This window comes from Papaver somniferum, chromosome 2 (assembly GCF_003573695.1).
Source record: "Papaver somniferum cultivar HN1 chromosome 2, ASM357369v1, whole genome shotgun sequence".
Classification (NCBI taxonomy): domain Eukaryota; kingdom Viridiplantae; phylum Streptophyta; class Magnoliopsida; order Ranunculales; family Papaveraceae; genus Papaver; species Papaver somniferum.
Genome location: NC_039359.1, coordinates 109,418,602 through 109,432,623, shown reverse-complemented (window position 1 = coordinate 109,432,623; position 14,022 = coordinate 109,418,602). Strand labels below are relative to the sequence as shown.

The 14,022-nt window shown below is 36.7% G+C and overlaps 1 pseudogene; it reads left to right on the top strand.

The window, feature by feature from the left end:
• The first annotated feature begins 1,226 nt into the window (after window positions 1–1,226).
• Window positions 1,227–5,136, top strand: LOC113351747 (annotated as a pseudogene).
• The last annotated feature ends 8,886 nt before the right edge of the window (window positions 5,137–14,022 follow it).

Here is a 14,022-nt window from a genome sequence, read left to right as displayed (position 1 = left end):
TACCATCACTAATAACATGTTTAGTGGTACATGAAACAAAACAGCTAGAACTGAAAGTCGAACCCTGAACATGTAACATAGACTTTTATTTATGGAATATGACTAACAATATGTATTACAGAATCATTAAATTCTAGATTAGGAGCAATTTAACTGCCCAGATATGAACGATAGATTACCTCGTATTCAACCTTGTGCTTCTGAGATTCTTCAAGAGGAACGTAGTACTTTGCAAGACGAGTTTTCCCTTGTCTGTTTTGCAACACTATGAATCGAATCTGCAGTAATATACAAACAATTAAAAGATGCAGGAATGGTGGTTTCTAATAACCGTATACCAAATCAATCAATACATTTGTTTCAAATCATATACCCATTATTCCAAAAGGGGATTAGCTAATAACCGTAGAGAAATCGAAAAGAAATCATACATGCAACCCAGAAATTGAAATAGATATTCGTACCTAAAAATTGTTGCAAACCCTAGAACTTGATACCAAATCAATCAACCCATCTGCTTCAAATCATACACCCGATTAGTCCAAAGGGAGATTCACTAATAGCCTAAAAGAAATCGAAACAAAATCATGAAAATGATCATGAAAACAAAATCAACCCACCTCCTCTGGGAAATTCTATGCTCGTTTCTGAAGGAGAAGAAGGAAAAAATGAAAACGATGAAAACGATGAAATGTTGTTTTCATTTTAGGTGTTTTCGAAAACAAAAAACGAGTAAAAAACGTTTTTAGAAAAACTGCTACCAAACACGTTTTCTCATTGTTTTCTGTTTTCCCTGTTTTTGAAAAGTGAAAACTGTTTTGGAAAACACTACCAAACAGGCCCTAAGTTTTCTTAAGTTCTCTCACATACTCCTCCACTCTTATAGATAAAAAGATGCTTAGATATGGGTTTTGCTTGTACGTCGATTTTGATGATTTTCTAGTGCTGCTAACTTCTTGTAGATAGCTGGATAGAGTACCAAGATTCTTCGTAATTGATTTTGTTTCTCAAGATTTTGATCTATATGAGCGCATCCGTGTAATCTCTGCTTCCAATCACAACTCTATGAATGTGTGCTAAAATTTCGAATTAAATACGGGTTAATGGGTTGGAGAAATGATGATCGGATCCGAACATTTAATTGCAAAATGGAGATTATGATTTTCAGATTTATAAATTACCATTCAGTCCTCATATAACATTTTCACTTTTATTTTCGTGTTATAATGTTAAGGGTAAAATGGTCCAAAAATTTTGCAGCTTCACTACCCTAGAGTAAGGGTAGTTGGCATAGAATAGATAGAATGGATTATCATGAATAGTTCAGCCATTTTTCCATTTCTTGTGGATGAGTCGGTTGATCCGGTTCCGAGGTAAGATTACTCAGTCAAATTAGAACAAAAATGACGGAAAGACCCTTATCTCCACCCGAAAAACCAAATAGCTCCATTTTTCTTTTTCTTTTGCCTCTTCCTTCTCTGAAAAACACAGGGACTGCAATGGCAGTTCTTCCCAATTATGGTTTCAGCGCCTAAATTCTCTTATCGGGTTTCAGAAATACCGTACAACTTCTTCTTCTTCTTTTAATTGTTGTGCTTCTCTTTCAGTTGAGAAAAAAAGTAAAGAAGAAGATGAAGAGTTACGGCCTTCAATCAGTACTAGTAATAGTAGTACTTCTCCCAAGACTAAACCTTCATCTTTTTTCCCAAAGAAGAATCAGACATTAGAACTTGTCTGTGAAAGCTTAGGATTTAAAGGAAAAGGTGTTTGTAAAGTTGAAGAAACTGGGTTTGTTGTAATGTGCGATCGTGCTTTTCCTGGAGAACGTTCCATTGGTCGTGTTACTCGTAAGAAAGGAAGTTATGCCGAGGTTAGTTAGTACGTCTCTGGGGTTTTCAGCTGAAAATGCTAATTTTGAGTGTATCAATTGTTTGATGTAAGACCTGAGTGAAAACTGACGTATGGACTTTGTTTTTTGTTGAATTTTGTAGGTGCAGAAGTTAAGGACTATTACTCCTCACAATGATTTGGTTGAGGCGCAGTGTGAGTATGCATCAGCTTGTGGAGGTTGTAAAATGCAGAATTTGTCGTATGAGGCTCAAGTTAGAGCTAAAGAACAACAAGTTCATGAGTTGGTGATTCATGTTGGGAACTTTTCTGCAAATGACCTGGAATTTGCTAATGTGATGAAGCCTATTGTTCCTCGCGATATTCAGTTTAATTACCGTAACTGCCTTGTTTGGTCATCTATACAGTGAACTACTCTTGTTATATTGATTTTTTATTGGGTTTGAATCTCGTTTCCTGTTTATTCTTAACATTCTGCAGATGGAATTTTCTTTTGGTACTCAAAAGTGGCTCCCTGTGGAGGAATTGCATGAAAGGCAAGAGGGTGTCAATGACTACGCATTGGGATTACATGCTTCAGGATTTTTTGATAAAGTCCTCAATGTTCAAAAATGCTTATTACAAAGTGAGGCTGCTAATACTGTACGGTTAAAATGTTGAAACATTAAAATTTCGTATCTATACCCTTTGCCTCCAGAAACAAGTTCAATTATATAGTCTTGACATCTGAACATCGCGGTCTAATTTCTACGATTTGAGGCTTATGCCAAGTGTTAAGATCACTGTAGGCGGAGTTATTGTTACTTACTTTGCACGTGCCTCTAAATTTAGGATCAATCTACCATGTATATAGACTAAATTTTTTTTAATTTAACTTCGGGTTACTCGTGAACTAGTGGTCTTCTATCTTACTGGAATTGTGGGTTGGATGGTATGCGGACATAGGCAGGGCTTATTGTGTATTGGGAGTCAAGGACTTTGAGGTAGTTGTTTATTAGTATTATTACTGCTTTTGCCCTAGAAGAGCGAACGAGAAATATACGACTTGATTTTGTAGTTTTTTCTTCCAATTAAAATTAGAAATGTAATCAAACTCTTGAGACACCCTTACGTCCACTGCTACACCAATCTCTAGTACCACTTAATACCTGGGTAGTTCTTTCATATATGTCAGCACGTAACAGAGAACCAGCAGCAAGTAAATCGTTGGTGTCAAAATAATGCCTGTAGCTTTTGTTCTTCTTTTGTTAATGACTCTCTTTTTCTCCACACTTCTTCAGCTTTGCTTTTTTTGTCATATGAACCCCTGTATTGATTTTCATGGCATTCTTCTTTACTGTGATCTAAATTGCAATCTAATTCTAAAGTTATAGTGTTTGATTGTCAATTGTAGGTTCTTGCAATTGTTCAAGATTGCTGGAGGGATCCAGAGCTTGGCCTTTCTCCTTATTGTGTTCATAAACATGTTGGGTTTCTTAAACACCTTATGCTTAGGACGGGCAGGTATATACTAACTACAAGATATCCTAGCTCAGCTGTTGTTACTGACTTTAGATTTTTAGTAGGTTTATCAGATTGAAAGCGTTTTTGTTTTTGTATACTGTCAGATGCACGTTTATGTTACTACTAATAAGACTCGTTATTATTATGATTTCTGTTTCAGTGATGTCAAGACTGGATCGCCTGAGCTCATGGTTAATTTTGTCACTTCTTCCTACAAGCCGGAGCTTCTAAACCCTCTTGTCGACAAGATTTCATCTATTCTGAAGTGGTTTGTAATTTTACTCTATTATTTGTTTCTGTACCCTCTCTTCTGTTCCTCCTGCAGTCATGATTTAGGAAAAATTTATCTCATTTATTTGCTTTATAATGGACAGGTAAGCATCATCAATAATGTTAACACTTCAGTTGGTAACACATCAGTTGGGGAAGCAGAATACATCTTATATGGGAAATCTTCCATTTCGGAAGCCTTACGTGGTATTACTTCTCAAATATCAGCAAACTCTTTCTTCCAGACAAATACTTACCAGGTACAACATTATGTAGGAACTCCTACTTTTTATCTACTAATTGTCAAGGAAGATCTTTTATATTTTCCTGAAGAAAATGTGTGCGAGGAAAAGTAAATAAACTGCAATATATTTTCCTTTCCAGGCAGAGGTTCTATATAGGCTTATTGAAGAATGTGCTGGCCTTAGAGGAGATGGCTCAGAAGTTGTTCTTGACCTGTTTTGTGGAACTGGGACCATTGGTCTGACACTTGCCAAAAAGTAAATATCTCTTTTTTTAGCGATTTTTGCAATTAGTAATCTCTTATCTTGTTGGCGACTAATCAAGCTGTCGGGTTTTCCCGCTGCCAGGGTGAAACATGTTTATGGCTATGAAATGGTTCCTCAATCCATTTCAGATGCTCGCTGAAATGCTGAGAATAATGGCATCAGCAATGCTACATTTATCCAAGGAGACCTCACTAAAATCACTGATAATATTGGTGATCAGTTTCCTAGGCCAGACATTGTCATTTCAGGTTATCTTGTTGCTCATTATGATTTTTTATTTGTGCATCTACGATTCTACATAGTTGCTCACGTCCTCTGGATATTGCAAAGCCATGACCCATAGATGAATTGCCATATTTCGATATAGTAACATGACTCTGTGTAAACTCTTGCAGATCCAAATCGTCCTGGTATGCACTTGAAGTTGATAAAATATCTTCTGAAGCTAAGGGCACCACGCCTTATTTATGTGTCTTGTAATCCTGCAACCTGTGCTCGTGACCTTGATTATCTTTGCCATGGTATGGTACGTAAAACAGGCGCTATTTTTTTTTTGTTTTTATCAGTCTTATCCTTTGCAAGTGCTAGTAAGAGATATCGTGCGGGAAGAGAAAAATATAAAAGGATGTTACAAACTTGAAAGCTTACAAACAGTAGAAATGTTCCCTCACACTCCTCATATCGAATGTGTTTGCTTGCTGGAGCTCGAATGATCCCTCATATTATTGCTTCTTCCGGCCAAGGTCTGCCTATACTTCACATATTCATAGTCTTCCCCATAATAACATAAGTAGTGATTCTTGAATTTTGACACTGGTTCCGGTTTCAGTTAATTAGTTATTAGTTCTCTTTACTGTGAAACGATGTGGACAAAGGCAAAGTATGTCACAATTTTTCTGCAGAGTTGTACCGGCATTTGTAATCTTGTATTACAGGGTGAACTACTATTCACTTTCCCATTCGATGTATTTAAATGTTTTAATGTTCATCAGTTATAAACGAAAAATGTTCAGTCTTCACATTTTCATGTCCATATTTGCTTTCTTGTGCTCTTTCACAAGGCGATATCCCCAGAAGCAAGGTAATTCAGCAATAAGAACAATTAAATCCTTCGCTTGATGTATAAGTGACCATTGCCTGATTATGGATGACTAGGGAATTGCAGAAGGTTTTTTTTCTGAAGATGCTTAGACAAGATCTGGGATATGCTTAGAGTCCCAGTTTATTTAAGATTTTAAGGTTGAGAGTTAGCTAGCTAGGTGTGCAGTTCCTGCTAATCATGAATATATGGCAAATTTTACGCCGGCTTGCCAGTTCCTGCTAAACCCATCACTCCATAAAATTTGATCATAATTTGAAATCCCCTTATTTCTATTGCTTTTTTTTTTAGCCAAGTCATAAAAATTTTATGTGCCCAAATCTCAGAACACTTGCAAAACTGAAGAAATTGTGTCTGCAGAAAAAACCTCTAAAGAAAGATGTTCATCAATTATAAGAAAAATGTTCGATCTTCACATTTTCATGTCCATTTTTTCTTATGCTCTTTCACAACGCGATATCCCCAGAAGCCAGATATGCAAGGTAATTCAGCAATAAGATGAATTAAATCCTTCACTTGATGTATAAGCGACATCATTGCCTGATTATGGATGACTGATGAATTGCAGAAAGTTTTTTCCATCGAAGACGCTTAGACAAGATCTGTGGGAATCCTGTTCCCTTTTTTTAGCCAAGTCATAATAATTTATGTGCCCAAATCTCAGAACACTTGCATAAAAAAACTCCAAAATTTGTCACCCACTTCAAAAGTCAAAAACTCCACAGTACACAGCTTACATTTGGATGCAACAGACCATGGCTTGATTAAATTTGAAATGGTACAAAATACCTAACGTTTTAGCATTCATCTTCACTTTTCACGAGAAGGACAACTGCGCTAAAAAAGAGATCTTTCATGAATAGACGAGAAAGTGACTTTCTGTGCGTACAACAACCCTTCTTCTAAGCAAAACTGCTGGAAGATTAAGCTCTTGTTCCATGAATGAAAATAGGGGTTCTAGGCCAAGTGCATATGTACAGACCTGAAAAGAAAAATGAGAATGTAAGAATCTAGGAAGCTTCATAAGAGCATATTCATTTACACAAATGAACTGAAATTAACTCATTCATGAGAATGTCAAAATGTATGTGCAAGCCTAAGCGTAGCCTGTCGGATAATCAAAATGAACAAGTCTTGTTAAATCATTGAGAGTTTGTTTTGCAAATGAAGTGTAGTCATGTCTATCTAAAATTAGCATCAATAAATAGACAATGCCTACTAGAACCAACCTAGAAATATAAGAAAAGAATTCCAACTTCATAAAAAAGAAGAAGAAAAGGAAGCCCCATATGGCAGAGTAATCATCACTGAATGAAGCTCCAGGAGGATAAGCAAAGAACCTTTTGGTCTAAGAAACGGTAGAAATCGTTATGAAGAGAGAGTCTGTTGGATTCCTTCATTCTCTAAAATTCTCAGAACCAAATATTTTTTGACACATTTGTAATACAGAACCATCCAAAAGAAGAAAACAAATTGCATATGTCACATTGGGTTATAGTGACTAGCAAGATTATTATAACAATTTGAAATTAATTTTTCATAGAATGATACACTGGTTTCACAAAATAATCTTGTTGAGCAGCAAATCATAAGGCTAGTGAGAGCATTTGCACTACGAAGTGAAAATAGGGACATGTAACTTCCCCTCCAAAAGCTAAACACATGGCGGGGATAAAGATCAGATGATCGCCACCAAGAAAGAAATCCACATATGATACCGTTCGTTCACAGGGGAAGCTATCTTAAAACTGAAAGCGTTTGCATGTACTCTCCAATTGGAACTCAAGGGGTAGAGTTAGAGTGGCCGAATAACTGAAAGGCAACAATAATGTCTAGGCTATCTCCCGTGCCGTGCCGTGCCATAAAAAACAAACCCCTAACAACCACCACACCACACCACACCAACAATCCGAAAGCAGCTCTTTCCCTCCTGGCACATAACTTACACGTACCATAGAGTCCTGGTGTACTCCTCGAGAGCGAATTGGCACAAGGTAGTCCTGTTCTAGAAGCTTCCTTCCCTTGAACACTTTCCAAAAACATCGATCAGTATTAGTCTCCTAAGAATAGGAAACTCATAAACTCTTTCCTTGTTTTCCTTTTTTTTTTCCCAACTATTCAGGTATAAAAAGGAACGACGAGTGGTTTTGGAGGTAGAAGTTATAGGAGATGGCCGGCCATAATCCTCTAAACAGTCTTTCTCAAGAAATCGCATTTGAACATATTTTCCAGGTTATTAGCTGAATCGGTATTAGATTGTAAGCTTGTGTGCAGAGCTTGGAGAAATTTCTTACGGTTTCATGTTAATACAACTTACTTTGCTTATCAACATGTGCAGCTACAACATCATAAGAAGTATGACTCTCAGATGATGAGTTTCGTGGACTTTGACAGAGATGACCAAGCATTCTGGTACTTAGAGTACCACGTTGACGGTTATAATGAAGGTATTCCAGCTTACTGGATTTTATTCAAGAGAACTATTTGCTGCGTAAAGACAATCGACATGAAATTCCCGGCAGACTTGTGTGTAGGACGTCTAGGATTAGTTGGTTCAGATAATGGAATTATTTGCTTGTCCCTTAAGACCGATTACAATGGCGTCATTTCTGCACACCGGAATAAGTTGGAAGACAATGAAAGTTTATGTATATGTAATGTAGGAAATACCAATTGGTCCTAAGAATAATATATAAGAGAGAGTATAGTCCAATTGACCTAGTCAATTGTCTGTTTGGTCATATTTGGTAATATAAATTATAGTTTGGTCCTAAAAATTACAGTTTGGTCCTAAGGTGATGTCATGGATGATGTAAATGTCATCTTGTAGTGGCAGAAATACCCTTTTGGGACCATTACATCATCCATGACGTCACCGTATGATATATATAGTCAATTATCAAGAGTAGGCATGTCAATGGATACCGATTTTCCGTTAGCCGATACCGATAATCTGTTATCTGTTACTGCTACCATCCGACATAGCGGTAAACGGATATCCGATACCGATAAGCTAACGGATAATCCCTTCTTAACGTAACGGTAGTGGAACCGTGTATTTTCGTTAGGTTTAGTTCCGTTATCCGCTAACGTGCGTATTGCACGTGTAATACATTATGTTTGGTTTATCTCATTCTTCATCTTCACTTCAGTTTTATCGACAGTTCGACACAACAGAGAACTCAGAGAGAAAAAGAGAGAAACTAGGGATGCTGAATCAAGCATCGTCTTCTCTGCCTTAGAAATCATCATCTTCTCTGTGTGATTACTGATTAGAAACTAGGGTTCTCTTCTTCAATTTCCTTTGAGTTTAATTTCAATCTTCAAAACTCAATTTTCAATTTAGGGTTTCTGAAATTAGGGTTCACAATTTCAGATTTGTGAAATTAATCATGTCCCAAAGCGAAAGAGGAGCATCAAACCATGTTGGGTCTTCACAAAATCTCTCTTTTTCAGTTGCATCACATTTACCTGCTGCTGCTGCTGCTGCATCCAACCAAGTTCAAGCTTCTGGAGTGAATTCAACACCTGCTTCTATTACACCTGCAATTCGTCCTAGAGAAGAAGAAGAAGAATATGTAGAAGTAGATGAAGACCCAGTTATAGTTGAAGAGAAGAAAAAAATGCGCTCAGTAAGGTCTGATGTATGGGTTGATTTTGAAAGGAAGGTTGGAAAGAAGAAAGTAAAAGGTGGGAAGGAGGTTGGGGTACTGATAGCTGAATGCAAACACTGTCACAAGAGAATACCTGCTCCCAGTAACCAAGGAACCAGCCGCTTGCATTACCATGCCAAAATCTGCAAAGAAAAGCCTGACAATAAGAAAGGACAAAGCAAGATTACTTCTGTCAAAACAGGTAATGCTCAAACCAAGTTAGCAAATTGGAAGTTTGATCCTGTTGTTACTAGGACACTAGTTGCCAAAATGATTGCTAAACATGTTTATCCAATCACTATAGTTGAGCATCCTTATTTTAGAGAGTTTGTTAAGTCTTTGAATCCTACTACTAAGCTTTACACTAGGAATACAGTTAGGGAAGACATCATGAGACTAACAACTGAGTTCAAACTGCAATTACAAGAACAATTTGAGAATATTACATCTAAATATAGTTTAACAACAGATATGTGGTCATGTAAGCATACAAAGGATGGTTATTGTTGTGTGACACTGCATTACATAGATGAGGAGTGGAAACTGGTTAAGAAAACACTAGCATATACTTTAGTGCCATCACCACACTCTAGAGAGGTTCTAGCATCTGTAGTGAAATCAGTGTGTCTAGAATGGAACATAGACAATAAGCTTTTTGCTATAGCTGCTGACAATGCTAGCTCCAACAATGTTATGATGGAACAGCTGAAGAAATGGCTTGATAGCAAAGACTGTTTAGTTCTTAATGGGAATATGTTCCAAATGAGGTGTTGTAATCATATATTGCACTTAATTGTTGGGTGGGGAATGAGAGTAGCTGCTCCATTTATAGATGCAGTTAGAGAGTGTGTAAAATATGTCAAGTCAAGTCAGGCTAGAAAAGAGAGATTTGAATGTGCAATTGCCTAAGTTAAGCTTCCTGCTTCAAGGTCTGTCAGTTTAGATGTGGATACCAGGTGGAACTCCACCTTTAAGATGCTAAAGGATGCAATTTTTTTGAGATAAGCTTTTGCTAGGCTAGCTGATTTGGATGATGACTTCAAGATACTACCAACCTCTAAGGAGTGGCAACAAGGAGTACACATATGTGAATGTTTGGAATTGTTTGATGTCATTTCAACCAAATTTGTCGGGATTAAGTATCCCACAACAAATTTGTATTATAATGGGGTTCAAGAAGTTAATAGATGCATTAAGCTCTGGGAATCAAGTGAGCATGAGTATATCAGAGACATGGCCAAGAATATGAGGATGAAATTTGATAGCTACTGGAAAGAAAGTAACACTTTGATGGGAATTGGAGTTATTTTGGATCCTAGGTACAAAGCTAAATGGGTGGAGTTAGTTATGAAGAGATTATATGGTGTGGAACACTATAAAAGTCACTATAACAAATTTGAGCTTGAAATCAATGCTCTTTTCTGTGCTTATGAAACTAACACTACAGCTCCAGATTACTTTGATACTGGAATGCATTCAAGTACAATTGAGAGCTCTGCAGGTACAACAACATCATATGAATTTGGTTATGATGATTTCATTATGGAAAACAATATGTTTGAGGTTGAGAAGTCAGAATTGGAGACATACTTAGCAGAACCAGTTCTTCTGAAAGGCACAGCCACTGAAGAAATGAGGTTTGATATCTTCAGTTGGTGGAAGAATCATGCTCCTAAGTACCCAATTCTCTCAAGGATTGCAAGAGATGTATTGGCAGTTCCAGTGACAAGTGTAGCATCAGAATCTATGTTTAGTATTAGTGGCAGAGTTCTCACATCTCACAGGAGTTCATTAGCTCCAGATCTTGTTGAAGCTTTGCTTTGTTTGGGTGATTGGATGTCAGATCTCACTCTCAGTGACAGTGATAGTTGTGTTACAGGTACATCTTAATCTTTCTTTCTTTTTTGCAATTTATTGGCTTATTGCACTGACAATGACATTGCCAACTTAAAATGTCTAATACTTTTGATTTTTCTTTCAAAATACAGAAGTTCAGGACTAAGGAGTAAGGTAAATGCATTTGCAGATGCAGTTGGCACTTGGGACTTGGCAGAGGAGAATCTGGAGATGGAGGAGGAATGCATTTGCAGTTGTTGACTCAATTGGAGATGGAGATGTCTTTTTTTTTGCAAAAAAAACATGAAGATTATGAACTTGTTTTCTTGTGTGGCATGAACATCTGTATCTGTATGTCTTTTTTTGGTGTGGCATGGATTTAAAACCTGTTTTGTTGGATTTTAAAGCTGTTATGTGTACTTGTTCTGTGTTTTTAGCCTGTTTTGTGGTTGTCCTGTGACATACCGGATGGCAGCGGAAAATTATCCGTTATCCGGTAAGTCCAACGTAACGGGTAACGTTTTTGAATTTCCTATTTCCGTCGGATATTAACGGATAATAGATATCCGTTAAATTTTAATGGCACGGCAACGGAAGAGCCTATATCCGTCACGTTAGCATCCATTGACATCCCTAATCAAGAGAGAAGATATTATTTTCAGATTTATTTTCTCTCACCTCCATATTTTCAGATCTACTTTCTCTCTCCTCTTTTTCCTTCTCCTGCTACTGCATAAACAATGAAGATTGTGTGAGTTCTAGGGTTTTGATTTTGATGTTGTTGTGGTTGAAGATGATGCTGAACACGATGAAGATGATGAAAACGACGAATATTTATGTTCTTCTTCGTCAGTGCTGCTAAAACTGTTGAAGATGATGAATTTGATGAACTTCATTCTTGAAATGAACTCTGTTTTCTTTAGAAGATGATGATGTAAACGAATGAAGATGATGAAGATCTTGATTTTGATGATAAAGATCTTGTTATTGACGATGATAAAGATGACGATGATTTTGATGTTGAAGATCTTGATTTTGTTGTTGAAGATCTTTGTTACTGATGTTTGCTGCTCGTGTTAAAGATGAATTTCTGATGCTGTTGAAGACGATGATGTTTTGCTGCTGCTGTTGAAGACGAAGAAGAAGATGAAATTGATGATGCTGCAATTCATTTTTACGAATGCACTCTATTTTTATCAGGAGTTCATTTCTGGAATGAACTCTGGTTTATGTAGGTTTTTATCAGCAGTTCATTCTGACGAATGAACTCTGGTTTGTATCAGGAGTTCATTTTCTGGAATGAAGTCTGGTTTATATGGATTTTTATCAGGAGTTCATTTCTGTAATGAACTTTGTTTTTTTAGATTTTTATATGGAGTTCATTTCTAGGAATGAACTCTGTTTTTTTAGGTTTTTATATGGAGTTCATTTCTGAAATGATCTCTGTTTTTTTAGGTTTTTATATGGAGTTCATTCTGGAATGAAATCTGTTTTTTTAGGTTTTTATATGGAGTTCATTTCTGGAATGAACTCTGTTTTTTTAGGTTTTTATATGGAGTTCATTTCTGGAATGAACTCTGTTTTTTTTAGGTTTTATATGGAGTTCATTTTCTGGAATGAACTCTGTTTTTTTTAGGTGATTTCTGAAAAAATAAGTAGAAATCAATAGGAGTTCATTTTGAAGAATGAACTGCTACAAAAAAAATTAACACGGAAGGGTATGTTTATCCATTTAAATATTTTTAAATAATTATAGACCAAACAGTAAAGGCGTTTGACCAAAGGACTAAACAGACATTGGCCCACCTAAAAAAGGACCAAACGATATTTTTCCCATATGTAATCCCATCACTAGAGAATTGGTGACACTTCCGGGAACATTGGAAATAGTTGATGGTGTTCACTTTCTGGCTGGATTCGGCTACCACCCTTTAACTAAGGAGTACAAGGTTGTTAGAATTTGTTATGCAGGCAACCCGGAAAGCCCCTCCTACAAAGGACATGCAGAGGTATATACAATTGGAAGTGGCTGCGGTTGGAGAAGTGTCGGAGAAACCAACTTTAAGCCGAAATACACCGGAGAACCTACAGGTGTTTGTGTTAGTGGGGCTCTTCATTGGCTCTGTGATGATTCCGCAGATATTATGGTCTTTGATTTGGCGGAGGAGAAGTTCCACTTGCTCCCTTCCCCAGTTGAGGAGATACATAACTTTAGGAGAATCTATGTCATGAGACAGTGCTTGTGTTATGAATACTATGAAGATTCCGATGACGATTCCGATGAAATTCTTTAGAGAAGAATAATGAGGAGGAGGATAATATTAGTAATTACTACGTGAATGCACCGGAGTATTACAAGTCATGGAGTTGGAACATAGAGTTCACAGTGCTGCCAAAACCGATTTCCGACGACATAAATTTAAGATTTTTCATTACAAAGATGGGAGAACTTGTATTATTAACTAATGGTCGAGATCACGTCCTTCGTTATAATAAACAACCAATAAAACTAATCAATCTTGATGAAGTTACAAGGGATTCGAAGGTACCACTACAACACATCAACAACTTCGTTTTTTTGGAAGCATCAGGAGTGGTTTCCATAAAAATGGGTTTGTGAGAGAAAACCACTGAACAAGCTCTACAAGCAAACTTGTGATGAAAAAAGTTTTTTAGAGAAGGAAAAAGGAATGTAGGGTCACGGAACCTTTAAACAAACTAAGGATTCATGTACGCTCAATTCTTAGCCCTAAAGAGGGTAGAATTGTCGATTTTAACCTTTCTTTTTAACGAAAAAGGAAAGACCATTTCAATACCAATTTGCGATACGAAAGGATCAACCAATTTTTAATTGAACTCAAACAAACAAAAGAAAACGTTTTTTTTTTCTTTTTAAGACCTGAATGTGCTTTACTCTTGTCTCTTTGAAATCAGGCACTTGAGACAAGATGCACAGCCAACACAATTATGTTGTGTTGGGGTGAACAATGATTTTTCCACCGTGAACCTTTTGGAAAGAGTTCCTAAATACTTTGAAAATGCGGGGGTCTAACAACCTCACCCAATATTTCGATTAGCAATCTGTATGGACAAACTCCAGTATACTTTCTAGAGAATCAATTAGACAATCAGACTCAATCTAGATAAAAAGTATATCAAAGAGTTAATATCTCGATCTCTCGATTTGATATATACTCAAGCAAATAGAAATATGCGAGTCTTTATCAAATACTAGAGAGATAAACTTGGATGGTACCAAAGACCAATATCCAAGTGTCAATCAATTTAAATCAATAACCAAAGG